Raw genomic sequence first — 26,432 nt, 5'->3', positions numbered from 1 at the left:
TTGGAAAGCTTAATTTCAGCTGTTTAATATGAATTAACTTTCATATTATCAACATGAAGAAACTAATATGACTTCAAAAAAATTGCAATACAAAAGAGATTTCCATACTTAGTGTTAGAATTTTGAACCAGTAACGTTTTTTGCACGTGGTTTAGCAATAAATAAATATTCATCACCTATATTCAATTGATTCATCTAATCATTCTATCAGCTTCTTCGCAAAGGAAATATGATGGTAAACATGATACAGAAGAAAATACATCTATTTTCAACATTAAAGGAGCATCAAATATTGGCTTGGAGACTGATTGAAATTATGTCCTTTGCGTTTTTAACTTCATGCTCTAACAGACTAAACTAATAGGCTAACTAAATATATAGAATACTTTTGAAGAATTAGCAGATGAGGAAATGCTACTGATTCCATCCAATCCTTCAAGCAGCGTGTGATTCAAGAAGATAAACAGTCCAAAATGAGACACAAGAAAAATTCATCTTTGTTCAAACAATTAAACTTGGCCTGTACAGGGATCGAACCTGTGACCTTGGCGTTATTAGCACCACGCTCTACCCATCTGAGCTAACAGGCCATTTTGCACAACTACCTGGAGGTCCAGCAAATGAAGAAGGGCAAATGATAGTTAACCCAGGAGATTTGGAAAGCTTAATTTCAGCAGTTTACCATGAAGTTATTGTTACAATATTATCAACATGAAGAAACTAATATGACTTAAAAAAAATTACAATACAAAAGAGAAATTCATACTTAGTGTTAGAACTTAGAACCATTAACGTTTTTTCCATGTGGTTAAGCAATAAATAAATATTCATCACCTATATTGAATTGATTCATCTAATCATTTTATCAGCTTCTCCTCAAAGGAAATATAGAGATAAACATGATACAGTAGAAAATACATCTATTTTCAACGTTAAAGGAGCAACAAGTATTGGCTTGGAGACTGATTGAAAGTATGTCCTTGTCGTTTTTAACTTCATGCTCTAACAGACTAAACTAATAGAGTCACTAAATATATAGCATACTATTGAAGATGAAGCAGATGATGAAGTCCTACTGATTGTTAATCTGGGATAGTTGGAAAGCTTATATTCAGCTGTTTACATTCATAGTATCTTTATATATTATCAACAAGACTAAACAAAAATGATCTCAATAAATTGCAATAAATAAGAGATTTAGTTACTTGGCGTTAGAACTTAGAACCATTAATAGATATTCCAGGCGCTTTAAGAATAGTAATTAATTCTATAATTATATCAAATGTATTCATCCAATCCTTCAAGCAGCGTTTGATCCAAGGAGATAAACAGTCCAAAATGAGACACAAGAAAAATTCATCTTTTTCCAAAGAATTAAACTTGGTCTGTACAGGGTTCGAACCTGTGACCTTGGCGTTATTAGCATTACTCTCTAACCAACTGAGCTAACAGGCCAATTTGCACATCTTCTGGAGGACCAGCACAGGAAGCAGTGCTAATGATAGTTCAACCGGGAGATTTGGAAAGCTTAATTTCAGCTGTTTAATATGAATTAACTTTCATATTATCAACATGAAGAAACTAATATGACTTCAAAAAAATTGCAATACAAAAGAGATTTCCATACTTAGTGTTAGAATTTTGAACCAGTAACGTTTTTTGCACGTGGTTTAGCAATAAATAAATATTCATCACCTATATTCAATTGATTCATCTAATCATTCTATCAGCTTCTTCGCAAAGGAAATATGATGGTAAACATGATACAGAAGAAAATACATCTATTTTCAACATTAAAGGAGCATCAAATATTGGCTTGGAGACTGATTGAAATTATGTCCTTTGCGTTTTTAACTTCATGCTCTAACAGACTAAACTAATAGGCTAACTAAATATATAGAATACTTTTGAAGAATTAGCAGATGAGGAAATGCTACTGATTCCATCCAATCCTTCAAGCAGCGTGTGATTCAAGAAGATAAACAGTCCAAAATGAGACACAAGAAAAATTCATCTTTGTTCAAACAATTAAACTTGGCCTGTACAGGGATCGAACCTGTGACCTTGGCGTTATTAGCACCACACTCTAACCATCTGAGCTAACAGGCCATTTTGCACAACTACCTGGAGGTCCAGCATATGAAGAAGGGCAAATGATAGTTAACCCAGGAGATTTGGAAAGCTTAATTTCAGCAGTTTACCATGAAGTTATTGTTATATATTATCAACATGAAGAAACTAATATGACTTAAAAAAAATTACAATACAAAAGAGATTTTCATACTTAGTGTTAGAACTTAGAACCATTAACATTTTTTCCATGTGGTTAAGCAATAAATAAATATTCATCACCTATATTGAATTGATTCATCTAATCATTTTATCAGCTTCTTCTCAAAGGAAATATAGAGATAAACATGATACAGTAGAAAATACATCTATTTTCAACATTAAAGGAGCATCAAGTATTGGCTTGGAGACTGATTGAAAGTATGTCCTTGGCGTTTTTAACTTCATGCTCTAACAGACTAAACTAATAGGTCACTAAATATATAGCATACTATTGAAGATGAAGCAGATGATGAAGTCCTACTGATTGTTAATCCGGGATAGTTGGAAAGCTTATATTCAGCTGTTTACATTCATAGTATCTTTATATATTATCAACAAGACTAAACAAAAATGATCTCAATAAATTGCAATAAATAAGAGATTTAGTTACTTGGCGTTAGAACTTAGAACCATTAATAGATATTCCAGGCGCTTTAAGAATAGTAATTAATTCTATAATTATATCAAATGTATTCATCCAATCCTTCAAGCAGCGTTTGATCCAAGGAGATAAACAGTCCAAAATGAGACACAAGAAAAATTCATCTTTTTTCAAAGAATTAAACTTGGCCTGTACAGGGATCGAACCTGACACCTTGGTGTTATTAGCATCACTCTCTAACCAACTGAGCTAACAGGCCAATTTGCACATCTTCTGGGGGACCAGCACAGAAAGCAGTGCTAATGATAGTTCAACCGGGAGATTTGGAAAGCTTAATTTCAGCTGTTTAATATGAATTCATTTTCATATTATCAACATGAAGAAACTAATATGACTTCAAAAAAATTGCAATACAAAAGAGATTTCCATACTTAGTGTTAGAATTTTGAACCAGTAACGTTTTTTCCACGTGGTTTAGCAATAAATAAATATTCATCACCTATATTCAATTGATTCATCTAATCATTCTATCAGCTTCTGCGCAAAGGAAATATGATGGTAAACATGATACAGAAGAAAATACATCTATTTTCAACATTAAAGGAGCATCAAATATTGGCTTGGAGACTGATTGAAATTATGTCCTTTGCGTTTTTAACTTCATGCTCTAACAGACTAAACTAATAGGCTCACTAAATATATAGAATACTTTAGAAGAATTAGCAGATGATGAAATGCTACTGATTCCATCCAATCCTTCAAGCAGCGTGTGATTCAAGAAGATAAACAGTCCAAAATGAGACACAAGAAAAATTCCTCTTTGTTCAAACAATTAAACTTGGCCTGTCCTGGGATCGAACCTGTGACCTTGGAGTTATTAGCACCACGCTCTAACCATCTGAGCTAACAGGCCATTTTGCACAACTACCTGGAGGTCCAGCAAATGAAGAAGGGCAAATGATAGTTAACCCAGGAGATTTGGAAAGCTTAATTTCAGCAGTTTACCATGAAGTTATTGTTATATATTATCAACATGAAGAAACTAATATGACTTAAAAAAAATTACAATACAAAAGAGAAATTCATACTTAGTGTTAGAACTTAGAACCATTAACGTTTTTTCCATGTGGTTAAGCAATAAATAAATATTCATCACCTATATTGAATTGATTCATCTAATCATTTTATCAGCTTCTCCTCAAAGGAAATATAGAGATAAACATGATACAGTAGAAAATACATCTATTTTCAACGTTAAAGGAGCAACAAGTATTGGCTTGGAGACTGATTGAAAGTATGTCCTTGTCGTTTTTAACTTCATGCTCTAACAGACTAAACTAATAGAGTCACTAAATATATAGCATACTATTGAAGATGAAGCAGATGATGAAGTCCTACTGATTGTTAATCTGGGATAGTTGGAAAGCTTATATTCAGCTGTTTACATTCATAGTATCTTTATATATTATCAACAAGACTAAACAAAAATGATCTCAATAAATTGCAATAAATAAGAGATTTAGTTACTTGGCGTTAGAACTTAGAACCATTAATAGATATTCCAGGCGCTTTAAGAATAGTAATTAATTCTATAATTATATCAAATGTATTCATCCAATCCTTCAAGCAGCGTTTGATCCAAGGAGATAAACAGTCCAAAATGAGACACAAGAAAAATTCATCTTTTTCCAAAGAATTAAACTTGGTCTGTACAGGGTTCGAACCTGTGACCTTGGCGTTATTAGCACCACTCTCTAACCAACTGAGCTAACAGGCCAATTTGCACATCTTCTGGAGGACCAGCACAGAAAGCAGTGCTAATGATAGTTCAACCGGGAGATTTGGAAAGCTTAATTTCAGCTGTTTAATATGAATTAACTTTCATATTATCAACATGAAGAAACTAATATGACTTCAAAAAAATTGCAATACAAAAGAGATTTCCATACTTAGTGTTAGAATTTTGAACCAGTAACGTTTTTTCCACGTGGTTTAGCAATAAATAAATATTCATCAACTATATTCAATTGATTCATCTAATCATTCTATCAGCTTCTGCGCAAAGGAAATATGGAGGTAAACATGATACAGAAGAAAATACATCTATTTTCAACATTAAAGGAGCATCAAGTATTGGCTTGGAGACTGATTGAAATTATGTCCTTTACGTTTTTAACTTCATGCTCTAACAGACTAAACTAATAGAGTCACTAAATATATAGCATACTATTGAAGATGAAGCAGATGATGAAGTCCTACTGATTGTTAATCCGGGATAGTTGGAAAGCTTATATTCAGCTGTTTACATTCATAGTATCTTTATATATTATCAACAAGACTAAACAAAAATGATCTCAATAAATTGCTATAAATAAGAGATTTAGTTACTTGGCGTTAGAACTTAGAACCATTAATAGATATTCCAGGCGCTTTAAGAATAGTAATTAATTCTATAATTATATCAAATGTATTCATCGAGTCCTTCAAGCAGCGTTTGATCCAAGGAGATGAACAGCCCAAAATGAGACACAAGAAACATTCATCTTTTTTCAAAGAAGTAAACTTGGCCTGTACAGGGATCGAACCTGTGACCTTGGCGTTATTAGCACCACGCTCTAACCAACTGAGCTAACAGGCCAATTTGCACATATTCTGGAGGACCAGCACAGGAAGCAGTGCTAATGATAGTTCAACCGGGAGATTTGGAAAGCTTAATTTCAGCTGTTTAATATGAATTAACTTTCATATTATCAACATGAAGAAACTAATATGACTTCAAAAAAATTGCAATACAAAAGAGATTTCCATACTTAGTGTTAGAATTTTGAACCAGTAACGTTTTTTCCACGTGGTTTAGCAATAAATAAATATTCATCACCTATATTCAATTGATTCATCTAATCATTCTATCAGCTTCTGTGCAAAGGAAATATGAAGGTAAACATGATACAGAAGAAAATACATCTATTTTCAACATTAAAGGAGCATCAAATATTGGCTTGGAGACTGATTGAAATTATGTCCTTTGCGTTTTTAACTTCATGCTCTAACAGACTAAACTAATAGGCTAACTAAATATATAGAATACTTTTGAAGAATTAGCAGATGAGGAAATGCTACTGATTCCATCCAATCCTTCAAGCAGCGTGTGATTCAAGAAGATAAACAGTCCAAAATGAGACACAAGAAAAATTCATCTTTGTTCAAACAATTAAACTTGGCCTGTACAGGGATCGAACCTGTGACCTTGGCGTTATTAGCACCACGCTCTAACCATCTGAGCTAACAGGCCATTTTGTAAAACTACCTGGAGGTCCAGCATATGAAGAAGGGCAAATGATAGTTAACCCAGGAGATTTGGAAAGCTTAATTTCAGCAGTTTACCATGAAGTTATTGTTATATATTATCAACATGAAGAAACTAATATGACTTAAAAAAAATTACAATACAAAAGAGATTTTCATACTTAGTGTTAGAACTTAGAACCATTAACGTTTTTTCCATGTGATTAAGCAATAAATAAATATTCATCACCTATATTGAATTGATTCATCTAATCATTTTATCAGCTTCTCCTCAAAGGAAATTTAGAGATAAACATGATACAGTAGAAAATACATCTATTTTCAACATTAAAGGAGCATCAAGTATTGGCTTGGAGACTGATTGAAAGTATGTCCTTGTCGTTTTTAACTTCATGCTCTAACAGACTAAACTAATAGAGTCACTAAATATATAGCATACTATTGAAGATGAAGCAGATGATGAAGTCCTACTGATTGTTAATCCGGGATAGTTGGAAAGCTTATATTCAGCTGTTTACATTCATAGTATCTTTATATATTATCAACAAGACTAAACAAAAATGATCTCAATAAATTGCAATAAATAAGAGATTTAGTTACTTGGCGTTAGAACTTAGAACCATTAATAGATATTCCAGGCGCTTTAAGAATAGTAATTAATTCTATAATTATATCAAATGTATTCATCCAATCCTTCAAGCAGCGTTTGATCCAAGGAGATAAACAGTCCAAAATGAGACACAAGAAAAATTCATCTTTTTCCAAAGAATTAAACTTGGTCTGTACAGGGTTCGAACCTGTGACCTTGGCGTTATTAGCACCACTCTCTAACCAACTGAGCTAACAGGCCAATTTGCACATCTTCTGGAGGACCAGCACAGGAAGCAGTGCTAATGATAGTTCAACCGGGAGATTTGGAAAGCTTAATTTCAGCTGTTTAATATGAATTAACTTTCATATTATCAACATGAAGAAACTAATATGACTTCAAAAAAATTGCAATACAAAAGAGATTTCCATACTTAGTGTTAGAATTTTGAACCAGTAACGTTTTTTCCACGTGGTTTAGCAATAAATAAATATTCATCAACTATATTCAATTGATTCATCTAATCATTCTATCAGCTTCTGCGCAAAGGAAATATGGAGGTAAACATGATACAGAAGAAAATACATCTATTTTCAACATTAAAGGAGCATCAAGTATTGGCTTGGAGACTGATTGAAATTATGTCCTTTACGTTTTTAACTTCATGCTCTAACAGACTAAACTAATAGAGTCACTAAATATATAGCATACTATTGAAGATGAAGCAGATGATGAAGTCCTACTGATTGTTAATCCGGGATAGTTGGAAAGCTTATATTCAGCTGTTTACATTCATAGTATCTTTATATATTATCAACAAGACTAAACAAAAATGATCTCAATAAATTGCTATAAATAAGAGATTTAGTTACTTGGCGTTAGAACTTAGAACCATTAATAGATATTCCAGGCGCTTTAAGAATAGTAATTAATTCTATAATTATATCAAATGTATTCATCGAGTCCTTCAAGCAGCGTTTGATCCAAGGAGATAAACAGCCCAAAATGAGACACAAGAAACATTCATCTTTTTTCAAAGAAGTAAACTTGGCCTGTACAGGGATCGAACCTGTGACCTTGGCGTTATTAGCACCATGCTCTAACCAACTGAGCTAACAGGCCAATTTGCACATATTCTGGAGGACCAGCACAGGAAGCAGTGCTAATGATAGTTCAACCGGGAGATTTGGAAAGCTTAATTTCAGCTGTTTAATATGAATTAACTTTCATATTATCAACATGAAGAAACTAATATGACTTCAAAAAAATTGCAATACAAAAGAGATTTCCATACTTAGTGTTAGAATTTTGAACCAGTAACGTTTTTTCCACGTGGTTTAGCAATAAATAAATATTCATCACCTATATTCAATTGATTCATCTAATCATTCTATCAGCTTCTGTGCAAAGGAAATATGAAGGTAAACATGATACAGAAGAAAATACATCTATTTTCAACATTAAAGGAGCATCAAATATTGGCTTGGAGACTGATTGAAATTATGTCCTTTGCGTTTTTAACTTCATGCTCTAACAGACTAAACTAATAGGCTAACTAAATATATAGAATACTTTTGAAGAATTAGCAGATGAGGAAATGCTACTGATTCCATCCAATCCTTCAAGCAGCGTGTGATTCAAGAAGATAAACAGTCCAAAATGAGACACAAGAAAAATTCATCTTTGTTCAAACAATTAAACTTGGCCTGTACAGGGATCGAACCTGTGACCTTGGCGTTATTAGCACCACGCTCTAACCATCTGAGCTAACAGGCCATTTTGTAAAACTACCTGGAGGTCCAGCATATGAAGAAGGGCAAATGATAGTTAACCCAGGAGATTTGGAAAGCTTAATTTCAGCAGTTTACCATGAAGTTATTGTTATATATTATCAACATGAAGAAACTAATATGACTTAAAAAAAATTACAATACAAAAGAGATTTTCATACTTAGTGTTAGAACTTAGAACCATTAAAGTTTTTTCCATGTGATTAAGCAATAAATAAATATTCATCACCTATATTGAATTGATTCATCTAATCATTTTATCAGCTTCTCCTCAAAGGAAATTTAGAGATAAACATGATACAGTAGAAAATACATCTATTTTCAACATTAAAGGAGCATCAAGTATTGGCTTGGAGACTGATTGAAAGTATGTCCTTGTCGTTTTTAACTTCATGCTCTAACAGACTAAACTAATAGAGTCACTAAATATATAGCATACTATTGAAGATGAAGCAGATGATGAAGTCCTACTGATTGTTAATCCGGGATAGTTGGAAAGCTTATATTCAGCTGTTTACATTCATAGTATCTTTATATATTATCAACAAGACTAAACAAAAATGATCTCAATAAATTGCAATAAATAAGAGATTTAGTTACTTGGCGTTAGAACTTAGAACCATTAATAGATATTCCAGGCGCTTTAAGAATAGTAATTAATTCTATAATTATATCAAATGTATTCATCCAATCCTTCAAGCAGCGTTTGATCCAAGGAGATAAACAGTCCAAAATGAGACACAAGAAAAATTCATCTTTTTCCAAAGAATTAAACTTGGCCTGTACAGGGATCGAACCTGTGACATTGGCGTTATTAGCACCACTCTCTAACCAACTGAGCTAACAAGCCAATTTGCACATCTTCTGGAGGACCAGCACAGGAAGCAGTACTAATGATAGTTCAACCGGGAGATTTGGAAAGCTTAATTTCAGCTGTTTAATATGAATTAACTTTCATATTATCAACATGAAGAAACTAATATGACTTCAAAAAAATTGCAATACAAAAGAGATTTCCATACTTAGTGTTAGAATTTTGAACCAGTAACGTTTTTTCCACGTGGTTTAGCAATAAATAAATATTCATCAACTATATTCAATTGATTCATCTAATCATTCTATCAGCTTCTGCGCAAAGGAAATATGGAGGTAAACATGATACAGAAGAAAATACATCTATTTTCAACATTAAAGGAGCATCAAGTATTGGCTTGGAGACTGATTGAAATTATGTCCTTTGCGTTTTTAACTTCATGCTCTAACAGACTAAACTAATAGGCTCACTAAATATATAGAATACTTTTGAAGAATTAGCAGATGAGGAAATGCTACTGATTCCATCCAATCCTTCAAGCAGCGTGTGATTCAAGGAGATAAACAGTCCCAAATGAGACACAAGAAAAATTCATCTTTGTTCAAACAATTAAACTTGTCCTGTACAGGGATCGAACCTGTGACCTTGGCGTTATTAGCACCACGCTCTAACCATCTGAGATAACAGGCCATTTTGCACAACTACCTGGAGGTCCAGCATATGAAGAAGGGCAAATGATAGTTAACCCAGGAGATTTGGAAAGCTTAATTTCAGCAGTTTACCATGAAGTTATTGTTATATATTATCAACATGAAGAAACTAATATGACTTAAAAAAAATTACAATACAAAAGAGATTTTCATACTTAGTGTTAGAACTTAGAACCATTAACGTTTTTTCCATGTGGTTAAGCAATAAATAAATATTCATCACCTATATTGAATTGATTCATCTAATCATTTTATCAGCTTCTCTTCAAAGGAAATATAGATATAAACATGATACAGTAGAAAATACATCTATTTTCAACATTAAAGGAGCATCAAGTATTGGCTTGGAGACTGATTCAAAGTATGTCCTTGGCATTTTTGACTTCATGCTCTAACAGACTAAACTAATAGGTCACTAAATATATAGCATACTATTGAAGATGAAGCAGATGATGAAGTCCTACTGATTGTTAATCCGGGATAGTTGGAAAGCTTATATTCAGCTGTTTACATTCATAGTATCTTTATATATTATCAACAAGACTAAACAAAAATGATCTCAATAAATTGCAATAAATAAGAGATTTAGTTACTTGGCGTTAGAACTTAGAACCATTAATAGATATTCCAGGCGCTTTAAGAATAGTAATTAATTCTATAATTATATCAAATTTATTCATCCAATCCTTCAAGCAGCGTTTGATCCAAGGAGATAAACAGTCCAAAATGAGACACAAGAAAAATTCATCTTTTTTCAAAGAATTAAACTTGGCCTGTACAGGGATTGAACCTGATACCTTGGTGTTATTAGCATCACTCTCTAACCAACTGAGCTAACAGGCCAATTTGCACATCTTCTGGAGGACCAGCACAGAAAGCAGTGCTAATGATAGTTCAACCGGGAGATTTGGAAAGCTTAATTTCAGCTGTTTAATATGAATTAACTTTCATATTATCAACATGAAGAAACTAATATGACTTCAAAAAAATTGCAATACAAAAGAGATTTCCATACTTAGTGTTAGAATTTTGAACCAGTAACGTTTTTTCCACGTGGTTTAGCAATAAATAAATATTCATCACCTATATTCAATTGATTCATCTAATCATTCTATCAGCTTCTGCGCAAAGGAAATATGAAGGTAAACATGATACAGTAGAAAATACATCTATTTTCAACATTAAAGGAGCATCAAGTATTGGCTTGGAGACTGATTGAAAGTATGTCCTTGTCTTTTTTAACTTCATGCTCTAACAGACTAAACTAATAGAGTCACTAAATATATAGCATACTATTGAAGATGAAGCAGATAATGAAGTCCTACTGATTGTTAATCCGGGATAGTTGGAAAGCTTATATTCAGCTGTTTACATTCATAGTATCTTTATATATTATCAACAAGACTAAACAAAAATGATCTCAATAAATTGCTATAAATAAGAGATTTAGTTACTTGGCGTTAGAACTTAGAACCATTAATAGATATTCCAGGCGCTTTAAGAATAGTAATTCATTCTATAATTATATCAAATGTATTCATCGAGTCCTTCAAGCAGCGTTTGATCCAAGGAGATAAACAGTCCAAAATGAGACACAAGAAAAATTCATCTTTTTTCAAAGAATTAAGTTTGGCCTGTAGAGGGATCGAACCTGTGACCTTGGCGTTATTAGCACCACACTCTAACCAACTGAGCTATCAGGCCAATTTGCACATCTTCTGGAGGACCAGCACAGGAAGCAGTGCTAATGATAGTTCAACCGGGAGATTTGGAAAGCTTAATTTCAGCTGTTTAATATGAATTAACTTTCATATTATCAACATGAAGAAACTAATATGACTTCAAAAAAATTGCAATACAAAACAGATTTCCATACTTACAGCCTGATTCATGAAGCGAAATAGCGCCCGCAATGGCTGCGAAAACGCAATTGCGGGTGCAAAACACGGAATCGGCATTCAAGTACGAAATAGCGAAATCGCTAAAAAATAATAGCGATCGGAATAGCGATTACGCTGTAATAGTCGCAGACTCCGGGAAGTCGAGCAATAGCGATACGGAAATAGCGACCAACCACGGAATCTGCGAAATCAATAGCGAAACGCAATATTGTCTCAATCGGCATTCATGAAAGAAATACATTAGCGAAAAAGCGCTAAATCGCACGTTTGCGCGGCGCAATTTAAGGACAACTCAAAGCAGGTGGTAACCATAAAAGCCATGATTAACCAACATTTGAAAAACTGTTAGCCAATCACCAACAGGTCCAGGCCTGACCAATCACACATAAGGACATTCAGCAGCAGCATTAGGCGTTCCACAATGCCTGGGATGTACATGGTGGTGAGGTGGCGAAGGCTACAGCGAGCAGCACGGAGGAGACGCATGAGGCATGCAAGGATTTACCGGCAGCGGGTCACCTTGCTGGGCCAGACCAGAGAACAGATTTATGCAAAATACAGGCTGAATGGGGAAATAATCACCTGGCTGATACAAGAACTCGACCCCATCATGCAGCACCCAACAAGGCGAAACAATTCTGTGCCCACACATGTGCAGGTATTGTGCAGCCTGCACCTCCTGGCCTCCGGCAGTTTCCAGGGCATAGTAGCCGCTGCTGGGGGGATATCCCAGCCCACCATGTCACGCTGCCTCCACACTTTTGTTGACGCCATGCTCAGCCAGCTCCACCGGCACATCACATTTCCCACGAGCCAACAGGAATTGGACCTGACAAAACTACAATTTTATAATGTTGCCCATTTTCCCCATGTCCTCGGCTGCATAGACTGTACCCACGTCGCCATCTGCCCACCAGCTGGCACGGAGTATATGTACCGCAACAGGAAGTCCTACCACTCCCTCAACATACAGATGGTCTGCAATGCCAAGACCATCATCACTGACATTGTGGCCCAGTACCCAGGGAGTACCCATGACTCCTTTATCTTCAGGCACAGCGGACTCCACACACGACTGATCAGGGGAGAGTTTGGGGAAGGACACCTACTTGGTAAGTACACTTTGTCGACAATGTCACATTGCTATGAAGTAACTGCGCTGCACAGGCAATCAACATCTGCTCCTCTCATTCAGGTGACAGTGGCTACGCCCTACGGGAATACCTCCTGACCCCTTACCTCAACCCTGCCACACCTCAGCAACGCCGCTACAATGTTGCGCACATCCGGACAAGGAACTGTATTGAAAGGACATTTGGCCTGCTCAAGAGCAGGTTCCGTATACTGCACAAGACAGGTGGGGCCATGTATTACAGTCCTGCAGCGTGCTGCCGCATTGTGGCTGTCTGTGCAATGCTTCATAACATTGCAACCAAGCGCCGGATACCAGTTGACATATCAGGCAGTGAATCTGAGGGGGACGACCGGCCACCAGCACATGCGCACCATGCACGCGGGGAGAACCCAGCTGAAGGCCACAGACGTCGCAACCACATCACAGCTAACAATTTCTAGCCCACCCCCTTCCCCCACCCCACATATCACAATTGCATGCAAAATGTAATGATTACACAAGGCGAATGTGTGCAGCAAAATAAATGTATTTGTTTGATTCACAAGAAAAAAGGGTCATGGTAACAACTATTTACAAAATGCAGTATTCCTGCATACTGCATGAGACGGTTCATGGCAGGCTTAGCTTCAGCCTGCGCCTGTGTCCCTGACACAATGTCATTGGCGCCTCCGGCGCACAATTCCCAGGCGCCTGTGAGGCTCTTCCTCATCCTGGGCAGCTGTACCAGGCGTAGCCCTGGTGCTGCGCCTAGGTGGGGGGGCCTGCGTGGCAGAGTGGCTGCTGACACTCGAGGCACCCTCACTCGCATCATCTCCCCCCACAATGGCCGGTAGCACAGGTGCATGCAGTGCGGTGACGGCGGTGGTCAAGTGCTCCAGCACCCGGGTAATGTCCTCGCAGCACTGGACCAGTTGGTGCTGCTGGGTCAACGAGCGCCGCGCCAGCTGGGTGGTGGCATTTGCTGACACATAATTGGAGCGACTATAGGTGGACAGCCGGCTCAGCAGCTGGTGGTGGCGCCTGCTTGCAACACTGCGGTGCTTCACCAGCGCTGCAGTATTGTCCTCCATAGCCGCCGTCATGCGGTCCATGGCCGCCGTCATGCGGTCCATCCGCTCGCCCACTCCCGCCACATTGCGGCCAATCTTATGCAGCTGGAGCTGGATGGCTCCTTGCTGCTGCGACTGGCGCTGGTGTATTCGGAGCATGCGCCGCTCCACGCTCATGCAGGCATGGAGATGCCCATTGCCCCTCCTGCTGTTGGGCCGCTGTGTAGCGGATGTGGCTGGCCCAGATCTTGTTGGACGTGCTGCAGGTGTTGTAGCAGCTGGTGTTGCAGGTGCGGCAGGCACTGGAGGCACATTGGTGGGGTGCCTGGCTCTGGCAGCCGGTGGGCCTGCAGATGTTGCAGCAGGTAAGGCGGGGGGCCTGGCCTTGGCAGCCGGTGGGCCTGCAGATGTTGCCGCAGGTAAGGCGGGGGGCCTGGCCTTGGCAGCCGGTGGGCCTGCAGATGTTGCCGCAGGTAAGGCGGGGGGCCTGGCCTTGGCAGCCGGTGGGCCTGCAGATGTTGCAGCAGGTAAGGCGGGGGGCCTGGCTGCTGGTGTTGGCGCTGCCGCAGGGGCTGGTGGCTGGGTATCAGGTAGGGATTCCTCCTCCTGGGCCTCCTCATCAATCAGCAGCCTCTCGCTGTCACTGCTATCACCCGCACCTGTGAGGGTAAGTGGATACTCATTAGGTGCATGTGACTGTCAGACGTGCAGATGTTACATGCATGCTGGGTGTCATTCCCTGGGTGGCTGTGTATTTGCGCACTTTGGAACCTTTCTGGCCGCATTGTGGTACTACTACATTGTGGACATACTACGTCTCCCACAATGCTTCAGGGCATTTCCTGATGCACAACATAGGCATGCCTAAGGGCCAATGAGTGAGCCTATTTGGTCAGGGGCGGTCATAGGGGACAGGGTCGCAGTCGCATGCCACTTACCTTGGGTGTCTTGGGTGGGGCGGGAGGAGTCCAGAGGGGTCACGCCAACACACGCCTCCCTCTCCAAGGTGTCCTCTACCTGGTCCTCCAGGGGGGTGTTGGGTGGGACAGTCGGTCCACCACCTCCGGTGCCTGATGTCTCACCAAGGCGCTCCGCCACCCTCTCCTTGGCACGCCCTCGGAGGTCGTACCACCGCTTTTTCAGCTCCTCCAGAGACCTGTCCGCAACGCCCACAGAGTTGGAGCTGGAGGCAATCCCCACCCAGATCCTCCGCTTCTCCTGCTCTGGGACCCTCCGGGAGTTGGCACCAAACAGCTGGTCGTGGTTGGCCACCACCCCTTCTATAAGGTTCTCCAGCTCGGAGAATTTCAGTTTGCGCTTGCGGCCAGCGCTGTTGCTGGGGCCTGGCTGAGGTTCGTCGGACATGGCGGTCGCTATTTCTGCGGGGTCGGGAGTCGCTAACGGCGGTTTAGCGGCAGCTTTCCGTCGTGAACACTCGACCGATAGCGTCACTGTGGTGTTTGGGGGTGGGATTTGGCTGCTTCCTGGTTGTGATGTCATCACGGTGCTCGGAATGCGTCTTCCCGTTTTCCAGATCCCGCAGGATTGCGACTCGCATTCCCGATCGCACGGGATTGCGAGTCGCTATCCCGTGCGATCGGGATTGCGAGTCACTATCCCGTGCGATCGGGATTGCGAGTCGCAATCCCGATCGCAGGTAGCCGGAAATAGCGATTTTTCTGCGTTTTTTGTAGGTCGCTAACGGCTTTAGCGCCCGCGTGCGAGTCGCTATTTTTTCCCCGAAAAGTACATGAATGCCGTTTTGCGTTTCCTCAATAGCGAGTCGCTATTAATCTCTATTAGGGACACGCAAAACGGCCCGTACATGAATCAGGCTGCTAGTGTTAGAATTTTGAACCAGTAACGTTTTTTCCACGTGGTTTAGCAATAAATAAATATTCATCACCTATATTCAATTGATTCATCAAATCATTCTATCAGCTTCTGCGCAAAGGAAATATGGAGGTAAACATGATACAGAAGAAAATACATCTATTTTCAACATTAAAGGAGCATCAAATATTGGCTTGGAGACTGATTGAAATGATGTCCTTTGCGTTTTTAACTTCATGCTCTAACAGACTAAACTAATAGGCTCACTAAATATATAGAATACTTTAGAAGAATTAGCAGATGATGAAATGCTACTGATTCCATCCAATCCTTCAAGCAGCGTGTGATTCAAGAAGATAAACAGTCCAAAATGAGACACAAGAAAAATTCATCTTTGTTCAAAAAATTAAACTTGGCCTGTACAGTGATCGAACCTGTGACCTTGGCGTTATTAACACCACGCTCTAACCATCTGAGCTAACAGGCCAATTTGCACAACTACCTGGAGGTCCAGCATATGAAGAAGGGCAAATGATAGTTAACCCAGGAGATTTGGAAAGCTTAATTTCAGCAGTTTACCATGAAGTTATTGTTATATATTATCAACATGAAGAAACTAATATGACTTAAAAAAAATTACAATACAAAAGAGATTTTCATACTTAGTGTTAGAACTTAGAACCATTAACGTTTTTTCCATGAGGTTAAGCAATAAATAAATGTTCATCACCTATATTGAATTGATTCATCTAATCATTTTATCAGCTTCTCCTCAAAGGAAATATAGAGATAAACATGATACAGTAGAAAATACATCTATTTTCAAAATTAAAGGAGCATCAAGTATTGGCTTGGAGACTGATTGAAAGTATGTCCTTGGCGTTTTTAACTTCATGCTCTAACAGACTAAACTAATAGGTCACTAAATATATAGCATACTATTGAAGATGAAGCAGATGATGAAGTCCTACTGATTGTTAATCCGGGATAGTTGGAAAGCTTATATGCAGCTGTTTACATTCATAGTATCTTTATATATTATCAACAAGACTAAACAAAAATGATCTCAATAAATTGCAATAAATAAGAGATTTAGTTACTTGGCGTTAGAACTTAGAACCATTAATAGATATTCCAGGCGCTTTAAGAATAGTAATTAATTCTATAATTATATCAAATGTATTCATCCAATCCTTCAAGCAGCGTTTGATCCAAGGAGATAAACAGTCCAAAATGAGACACAAGAAAAATTCATCTTTTTCCAAAGAATTAAACTTGGCCTGTACAGGGATCGAACCTGTGACCTTGGCGTTATTAGCACCACTCTCTAACCAACTGAGCTAACAGGCCAATTTGCACATCTTCTGGAGGACCAGCACAGGAAGCAGTGCTAATGATAGTTCAACCGGGAGATTTGGAAAGCTTAATTTCAGCTGTTTAATATGAATTAACTTTCATATTATCAACATGAAGAAACTAATATGACTTCAAAAAAATTGCAATACAAAAGAGATTTCCATACTTAGTGTTAGAATTTTGAACCAGTAACGTTTTTTCCACGTGGTTTAGCAATAAATAAATATTCATCAACTATATTCAATTGATTCATCTAATCATTCTATCAGCTTCTGCGCAAAGGAAATATGGAGGTAATCATGATACAGAAGAAAATACATCTATTTTCAACATTAAAGGAGCATTAAGTATTGGCTTGGAGACTGATTGAAATTATGTCCTTTACGTTTTTAACTTCATGCTCTAACAGACTAAACTAATAGAGTCACTAAATATATAGCATACTATTGAAGATGAAGCAGATGATGAAGTCCTACTGATTGTTAATCCGGGATAGTTGGAAAGCTTATATTCAGCTGTTTACATTCATAGTATCTTTATATATTATCAACAAGACTAAACAAAAATGATCTCAATAAATTGCTATAAATAAGAGATTTAGTTACTTGGCGTTAGAACTTAGAACCATTAATAGATATTCCAGGCGCTTTAAGAATAGTAATTAATTCTATAATTATATCAAATGTATTCATCGAGTCCTTCAAGCAGCGTTTGATCCAAGGAGATAAACAGCCCAAAATGAGACACAAGAAACATTCATCTTTTTTCAAAGAATTAAACTTGGCCTGTACAGGGATCGAACCTGTGACCTTGGCGTTATTAGCACCACGCTCTAACAAACTGAGCTAACAGACCACTTTGCACATATTCTGGAGGACCAGCACAGGAAGCAGTGCTAATGATAGTTCAACCGGGAGATTTGGAAAGCTTAATTTCAACTGTTTAATATGAATTAACTTTCATATTATCAACATGAAGAAACTAATATGACTTCAAAAAAATTGCAATACAAAAGAGATTTCCATACTTAGTGTTAGAATTTTGAACCAGTAACATTTTTTCCACTTGGTTTAGCAATAAATAAATATTCATCACCTATATTCAATTGATTCATCTAATCATTCTATCAGCTTCTGCGCAAAGGAAATATGAAGGTAAACATGATACAGAAGAAAATACATCTATTTTCAACATTAAAGGAGCATCAAATATTGGCTTGGAGACTGATTGAAATTATGTCCTTTGCGTTTTTAACTCCATGCTCTAACAGACTAAACTAATAGGCTAACTAAATATATAGAATACTTTTGAAGAATTAGCAGATGAGGAAATGCTACTGATTCCATCCAATCCTTCAAGCAGCGTGTGATTCAAGGAGATAAACAGTCCAAAATGAGACACAAGAAAAATTCATCTTTGTTCAAACAATTAAACTTGGCCTGTACAGGGATCGAACCTGTGACCTTGGCGTTATTAGCACCACGCTCTAACCATATGAGCTAACAGGCCATTTTGCACAACTACCTGGAGGTCCAGCATATGAAGAAGGGCAAATGATAGTTAACCCAGGAGATTTGGAAAGCTTAATTTCAGCAGTTTACCATGAAGTTATTGTTATATATTATCAACATGAAGAAACTAATATGACTTAAAAAAAATTACAATACAAAAGAGATTTTCATACTTAGTGTTAGAACTTAGAACCATTAACGTTTTTTCCATGTGGTTAAGCAATAAATAAATATTTATCACCTATATTGAATTGATTCATCTAATCATTTTATCAGCTTCTCCTCAAAGGAAATATAGAGATAAACATGATACAGTAGAAAATACATCTATTTTCAACATTAAAGGAGCATCAAGTATTGGCTTGGAGACTGATTGAAAGTATGTCCTTGTTGTTTTTAACTTCATGCTCTAACAGACTAAACTAATAGAGTCACTAAATATATAGCATACTATTGAAGATGAAGCAGATGATGAAGTCCTACTGATTGTTAATCCGGGATAGTTGGAAAGCTTATATTCAGCTGTTTACATTCATAGTATCTTTATATATTATCAACAAGACTAAACAAAAATGATCTCAATAAATTGCTATAAATAAGAGATTTAGTTACTTGGCGTTAGAACTTAGAACCATTAATAGATATTCCAGGCGCTTTAAGAATAGTAATTAATTCTATAATTATATCAAATGTATTCATCGAGTCCTTCAAGCAGCGTTTGATCCAAGGAGATAAACAGTCCAAAATGAGACACAAGAAACATTCATCTTTTTTCAAAGAATTAAACTTGGCCTGTACAGGGATTGAACCTGTGACCTTGGCGTAATTAGCACCACACTCTAACCAACTGAGCTAACAAGCCAATTTGCACATCTTCTGGAAGACCAGCACAGGAAGCAGTGCTAATGATAGTTCAACTGGGAGATTTGGAAAGCTTAATTTCAGCTGTTTAATATGAATCAACTTTCATATTATCAACATGAAGAAACTAATATGACTTCAAAAAAATTGCAAAACAAAAGAGATTTCCATACTTAGTGTTAGAATTTTGAACCAGTAACGTTTTTTCCACGTGGTTTAGCAATAAATAAATATTCATCACCTATATTCAATTGATTCATCTAATCATTCTATCAGCTTCTGCGCAAAGGAAATATGGAGGTAAACATGATACAGAAGAAAATACATCTATTTTCAACATTAAAGGAGCATCAAGTATTGGCTTGGAGACAGATTGAAATTATGTCCTTTGCGTTTTTAACTTCATGCTCTAACAGACTAAACTAATAGGCTCACTAAATATATAGAATACTTTTGAAGAATTAGCAGATGATGAAATGCTACTGATTCCATCCAATCCTTCAAGCAGCGTGTGATTCAAGGAGATAAACAGTCCAAAATGAGACACAAGAAAAATTCATCTTTGTTCAAACAATTAAACTTGGCCTGTACAGTGATCGAACCTGTGACCTTGGCGTTATTAGCACCACGCTCTAACCATGTGAGCTAACATGCCATTTTGCACAACTACCTGGAGGTCCAGAATATGAAGAAGGGCAAATGATAGTTAACCCAGGAGATTTGGAAAGCTTAATTTCAGCAGTTTACCATGAAGTTATTGTTATATATTATCAACATGAAGAAACTAATATGACTAAAAAATTACAATACAAAAGAGATTTTCATACTTAGTGTTAGAACTTAGAACCATTAACGTTTTTTCCATGTGGTTAAGCAATAAATAAATATTCATCACCTATATTGAATTGATTAATCTAATCATTTTATCAGCTTCTCCTCAAAGGAAATATAGAGATAAACATGATACAGTAGAAAATACATCTATTTTCAACATTAAAGGAGCATCAAGTATTGGCTTGGAGACTGATTGAAAGTATGTCCTTGTCGTTTTTAACTTCATGCTCTAACAGACTAAACTAATAGAGTCACTAAATATATAGCATACTATTGAAGATGAAGCAGATGATGAAGTCCTACTGATTGTTAATCCGGGATAGTTGGAAAGCTTATATTCAGCTGTTTACATTCATAGTATCTTTATATATTATCAACAAGACTAAACAAAAATGATCTCAATAAATTGCAATAAATAAGAGATTTAGTTACTTGGCGTTAGAACTTAGAACCATTAATAGATATTCCAGGCGCTTTAAGAATAGTAATTAATTCTATAATTATATCAAATGTATTCATCCAATCCTTCAAGCAGCGTTTGATCCAAGGAGATAAACAGTCCAAAATGAGACACAAGAAAAATTCATCTTTTTCCAAAGAATTAAACTTGGCCTGTACAGGGATCGAACCTGTGACCTTGGCGTTATTAGCACCACTCTCTAACCAACTGAGCTAACAGGCCAATTTGCACATCTTCTGGAGGACCAGCACAGGAAGCAGTGCTAATGATAGTTCAACCGGGAGATTTGGAAAGCTTAATTTCAGCTGTTTAATATGAATTAACTTTCATATTATCAACATGAAGAAACTAATATGACTTCAAAAAAATTGCAATACAAAAGAGATTTCCATACTTAGTGTTAGAATTTTGAACCAGTAACGTTTTTTCCACGTGGTTTAGCAATAAATAAATATTCATCAACTATATTCAATTGATTCATCTAATCATTCTATCAGCTTCTGCGCAAAGGAAATATGGAGGTAATCATGATACAGAAGAAAATACATCTATTTTCAACATTAAAGGAGCATTAAGTATTGGCTTGGAGACTGATTGAAATTATGTCCTTTACGTTTTTAACTTCATGCTCTAACAGACTAAACTAATAGAGTCACTAAATATATAGCATACTATTGAAGATGAAGCAGATGATGAAGTCCTACTGATTGTTAATCCGGGATAGTTGGAAAGCTTATATTCAGCTGTTTACTTTCATAGTATCTTTATATATTATCAACAAGACTAAACAAAAATGATCTCAATAAATTGCTATAAATAAGAGATTTAGTTACTTGGCGTTAGAACTTAGAACCATTAATAGATATTCCAGGCGCTTTAAGAATAGTAATTAATTCTATAATTATATCAAATGTATTCATCGAGTCCTTCAAGCAGCGTTTGATCCAAGGAGATAAACAGCCCAAAATGAGACACAAGAAACATTCATCTTTTTTCAAAGAATTAAACTTGGCCTGTACAGGGATCGAACCTGTGACCTTGGCGTTATTAGCACCACGCTCTAACAAACTGAGCTAACAGGCCACTTTGCACATATTCTGGAGGACCAGCACAGGAAGCAGTGCTAATGATAGTTCAACCGGGAGATTTGGAAAGCTTAATTTCAACTGTTTAATATGAATTAACTTTCATATTATCAACATGAAGAAACTAATATGACTTCAAAAAAATTGCAATACAAAAGAGATTTCCATACTTAGTGTTAGAATTTTGAACCAGTAACATTTTTTCCACGTGGTTTAGCAATAAATAAATATTCATCACCTATATTCAATTGATTCATCTAATCATTCTATCAGCTTCTGCGCAAAGGAAATATGAAGGTAAACATGATACAGAAGAAAATACATCTATTTTCAACATTAAAGGAGCATCAAATATTGGCTTGGAGACTGATTGAAATTATGTCCTTTGCGTTTTTAACTCCATGCTCTAACAGACTAAACTAATAGGCTAACTAAATATATAGAATACTTTTGAAGAATTAGCAGATGAGGAAATGCTACTGATTCCATCCAATCCTTCAAGCAGCGTGTGATTCAAGAAGATAAACAGTCCAAAATGAGACACAAGAAAAATTCATCTTTGTTCAAACAATTAAACTTGGTCTGTACAGGGATCGAACCTGTGACCTTGGCGTTATTAGCACCACGCTCTAACCATCTGAGCTAACAGGCCATTTTGCACAACTACCTGGAGGTCCAGCATATGAAGAAGGGCAAATGATAGTTAACCCAGGAGATTTGGAAAGCTTAATTTCAGCAGTTTACCATGAAGTTATTGTTATATATTATCAACATGAAGAAACTAATATGACTTAAAAAAAATTACAATACAAAAGAGATTTTCATACTTAGTGTTAGAACTTAGAACCATTAACGTTTTTTCCATGTGGTTAAGCAATAAATAAATATTCATCACCTATATTGAATTGATTCATCTAATCATTTTATCAGCTTCTCCTCAAAGGAAATATAGAGATAAACATGATACAGTAGAAAATACATCTATTTTCAACATTAAAGGAGCATCAAGTATTGGCTTGGAGACTGATTGAAAGTATGTCCTTGGCGTTTTTAACTTGATGCTCTAACAGACTAAACTAATAGAGTCACTAAATATATAGCATACTACTGAAGATGAAGCAGATGATGAAGTCCTACTGATTGTTAATCCGGGATAGTTGGAAAGCTTATATTCAGCTGTTTACATTCATAGTATCTTTATATATTATCAACAAGACTAAACAAAAATGATCTCAATAAATTGCAATAAATAAGAGATTTAGTTACTTGGCGTTAGAACTTAGAACCATTAATAGATATTCCAGGCGCTTTAAGAATAGTAATTAATTCTATAATTATATCAAATGTATTCATCCAATCCTTCAAGCAGCGTTTGATCCAAGGAGATAAACAATCCAAAATGAGACACAAGAAAAATTCATCTTTTTTAAAAGAATTAAACTTGGCCTGTACAGGGATCGAACCTGTGACCTTGGCATTATTAGCACCACGCTCTAACCAAGTGAGCTAACAGGCCAATTTACACATCTTCTGGAGGACCAGCACAGGAAGCAGTGCTAATGATAGTTCAACCGGGAGATTTGGAAAGCTTAATTTCAGCTGTTTAATATGAATTAACTTTCATATTATCAACATGAAGAAACTAATATGACTTCAAAAAAATTGCAATACAAAAGAGATTTCCATACTTAGTGTTAGAATTTTGAACCAGTAACGTTTTTTCCACGTGGTTTAGCAATAAATAAATATTCATCACCTATATTCAATTGATTCATCTAATCATTCTATCAGCTTCTGCGCAAAGGAAATATGGGTGTAAACATGATACAGAAGAAAATACATCTATTTTCAACATTAAAGGAGCTTCAAATATTGGCTAGGAGACTGATTGAAATTATGTCCTTTGCGTTTTTAACTTCATGCTCTAACAGACTAAACTAATAGGCTCACTACATATATAGAATACTTTTGAAGAATTAGCAGATGATGAAATGCTACTGATTCCATCCAATCCTTCAAGCAGCGTGTGATTCAAGAAGATTAACAGTCCAAAATGAGACACAAGAAAAATTCATCTTTGTTCAAACAATTGAACTTGGTTTGTACAGGGATCGAACCTGTGACCTTGGCGTTATTAGCACCACGCTCTAACCATTTGAGCTAACAGGCCATTTTGCACAACTACCTGGAGGTCCAGCAAATGAAGAAGGGCACATGATAGTTAACCCAGGAGATTTGGAAAACTTAATTTCAGCAGTTTACCATGAAGTTATTGTTATATATTATCAACATGAAGAAACTAATATGACTTAAAAAAAATACAATACAAAAGAGATTTTCATACTTAGTGTTAGAACTTAGAACCATTAACGTTTTTTTCATGTGGTTAAGCAATAAATAAATATTCATCACCTATATTGAATTGATTCATCTAATCATTTTATCAGCTTCTCCTCAAAGGAAATATAGAGATAAACATGATACAGTAGAAAATACATCTATTTTCAACATTAAAGGAGCATCAAGTATTGGCTTGGAGACTGATTGAAAGTATGTCCTTGGCGTTTTTAACTTCATGCTCTAACAGACTAAACTAATAGAGTCACTAAATATATAGCATACTATTGAAGATGAAGCAGATGATGAAGTCCTACTGATTGTTAATCCGGGATAGTTGGAAAGCTTATATTCAGCTGTTTACATTCATAGTATCTTTATATATTATCAACAAGACTAAACAAAAATGATCTCAATAAATTGCAATAAATAAAAGATTTAGTTACTTGGCGTTAGAACTTAGAACCATTAATAGATATTCTAGGCGCTTTAAGAATAGTAATTAATTCTATAAATATATCAAATGTATTCATCCAATCCTTCAAGCAGCGTTTGATCCAAGGAGATAAACAGACCAAAATGAGACACAAGAAATATTCATCTTTTTTCAAAGAATTAAACTTGGCCTGTACAGGGATCGAACCTGTGACCTTGGCGTTATTAGCACCACGCTCTAACCAACTGAGCTAACAGGCCAATTTGCACATCTTCTGGAGGACCAGCACAGGAAGCAGTGCTAATGATAGTTCAACCGGGAGATTTGGAAAGCTTAATTTCAGCTGTTTAATATGAATTAACTTTCATATTATCAACATGAAGAAACTAATATGACTTCAAAAAAATTGCAATACAAAAGAGATTTCCATACTTAGTGTTAGAATTTTGAACCAGTAAAGTTTTTTCCACGTGGTTTAGCAATAAATAAATATTCATCACCTATATTCAATTGATTCATCTAATCATTCTATCAGCTTCTGCGCAAAGGAAATATGGAGGTAAACATGATACAGAAGAAAATACATCTATTTTCAACATTAAAGGAGCATCAAGTATTGGCTTGGAGACTGATTGAAATTATGTCCTTTGCGTTTTTAACTTCATGCTCTAACAGACTAAACTAATAGGCTCACTAAATATATAGAATACTTTTGAAGAATTAGCAGATGATGAAATGCTACTGATTCCATCCAATCCTTCAAGCAGCGTGTGATTCAAGGAGATAAACAGTCCAAAATGAGACACAAGAAAAATTCATCTTTGTTCAAACAATTAAACTTGGCCTGTACAGGGATCAAACCTGTGACCTTGGCGTTATTAGCACCACGCTCTAACCATCTGAGCTAACAGGCCATTTTGCACAGCTAGCTGGAGGTCCAGCATATGAAGAAGGGCAAATGATAGTTAACCCAGGAGATTTGGAAAGCTTAATTTCAGCAGTTTACCATGAAGTTATTGTTATATATTATCAACATGAAGAAACTAATATGACTTAAAAAAAATTACAATACAAAAGAGATTTACATACTTAGTGTTAGAACTTAGAACCATTAACGTTTTTTCCATGTGGTTAAGCAATAAATAAATATTCATCACCTATATTGATTTGATTCATCTAATCATTTTATCAGCTTCTCCTCAAAGGAAATATAGAGATAAACATGATACAGTAGAAAATACATCTATTTTCAACATTAAAGGAGCATCAAGTATTGGCTTGGAGACTGATTGAAAGTATGTCCTTGTCGTTTTTAACTTCATGCTCTAACAGACTAAACTAATAGAGTCACTAAATATATAGCATACTATTGAAGATGAAGCAGATGATGAAGTCCTACTGATTGTTAATCCGGGATAGTTGGAAAGCTTATATTCAGCTGTTTACATTCATAGTATCTTTATATATTATCAACCAAACTAAACAAAAATGATCTCAATAAATTGCTATAAATAAGAGATTTAGTTACTTGGCGTTAGAACTTAGAACCATTAATAGATATTCCAGGCGCTTTAAGAATAGTAATTAATTCTATAATTATATCAAATGTATTCATCCAGTCCTTCAAGCAGCGTTTGATCCAAGGAGATAAACAGTCCAAAATGAGACACAAGAAAAATTCATCTTTGTTTAAACAATTAAACTTGGCCTGT

General features: G+C 36.3%; 7 non-coding genes across 7 annotated transcripts; all 7 read right to left on the bottom strand.

Moving 5' to 3' along the window:
• Positions 1-516: 516 nt before the first annotated feature.
• Positions 517-590, bottom strand: TRNAI-AAU (transfer RNA isoleucine (anticodon AAU)). The gene has a single exon. It is a non-coding gene; the product is annotated as a tRNA-Ile (tRNA).
• A 1,445-nt stretch (positions 591-2,035) lies between these two features.
• Positions 2,036-2,109, bottom strand: TRNAI-AAU (transfer RNA isoleucine (anticodon AAU)). Its single transcript has one exon. It is a non-coding gene; the product is annotated as a tRNA-Ile (tRNA).
• Positions 2,110-5,277: 3,168 nt separating this feature from the next.
• On the bottom strand, positions 5,278-5,351 carry TRNAI-AAU (transfer RNA isoleucine (anticodon AAU)). Its single transcript has one exon. It is a non-coding gene; the product is annotated as a tRNA-Ile (tRNA).
• A 580-nt stretch (positions 5,352-5,931) lies between these two features.
• On the bottom strand, positions 5,932-6,005 carry TRNAI-AAU (transfer RNA isoleucine (anticodon AAU)). Its single transcript has one exon. It is a non-coding gene; the product is annotated as a tRNA-Ile (tRNA).
• Positions 6,006-7,656: 1,651 nt separating this feature from the next.
• Positions 7,657-7,730, bottom strand: TRNAI-AAU (transfer RNA isoleucine (anticodon AAU)). The gene has a single exon. It is a non-coding gene; the product is annotated as a tRNA-Ile (tRNA).
• A 580-nt stretch (positions 7,731-8,310) lies between these two features.
• On the bottom strand, positions 8,311-8,384 carry TRNAI-AAU (transfer RNA isoleucine (anticodon AAU)). The gene has a single exon. It is a non-coding gene; the product is annotated as a tRNA-Ile (tRNA).
• A 16,522-nt stretch (positions 8,385-24,906) lies between these two features.
• Positions 24,907-24,980, bottom strand: TRNAI-AAU (transfer RNA isoleucine (anticodon AAU)). The gene has a single exon. It is a non-coding gene; the product is annotated as a tRNA-Ile (tRNA).
• Positions 24,981-26,432: the final 1,452 nt, after the last annotated feature.

Source organism: Lissotriton helveticus, chromosome 4_1 (genome assembly GCF_964261635.1).
Source record: "Lissotriton helveticus chromosome 4_1, aLisHel1.1, whole genome shotgun sequence".
In the NCBI taxonomy this organism is placed as follows: domain Eukaryota; kingdom Metazoa; phylum Chordata; class Amphibia; order Caudata; family Salamandridae; genus Lissotriton; species Lissotriton helveticus.
Note: the sequence above shows the minus strand (reverse complement) of the source record. Positions and strands in the feature narration are given on the sequence as shown.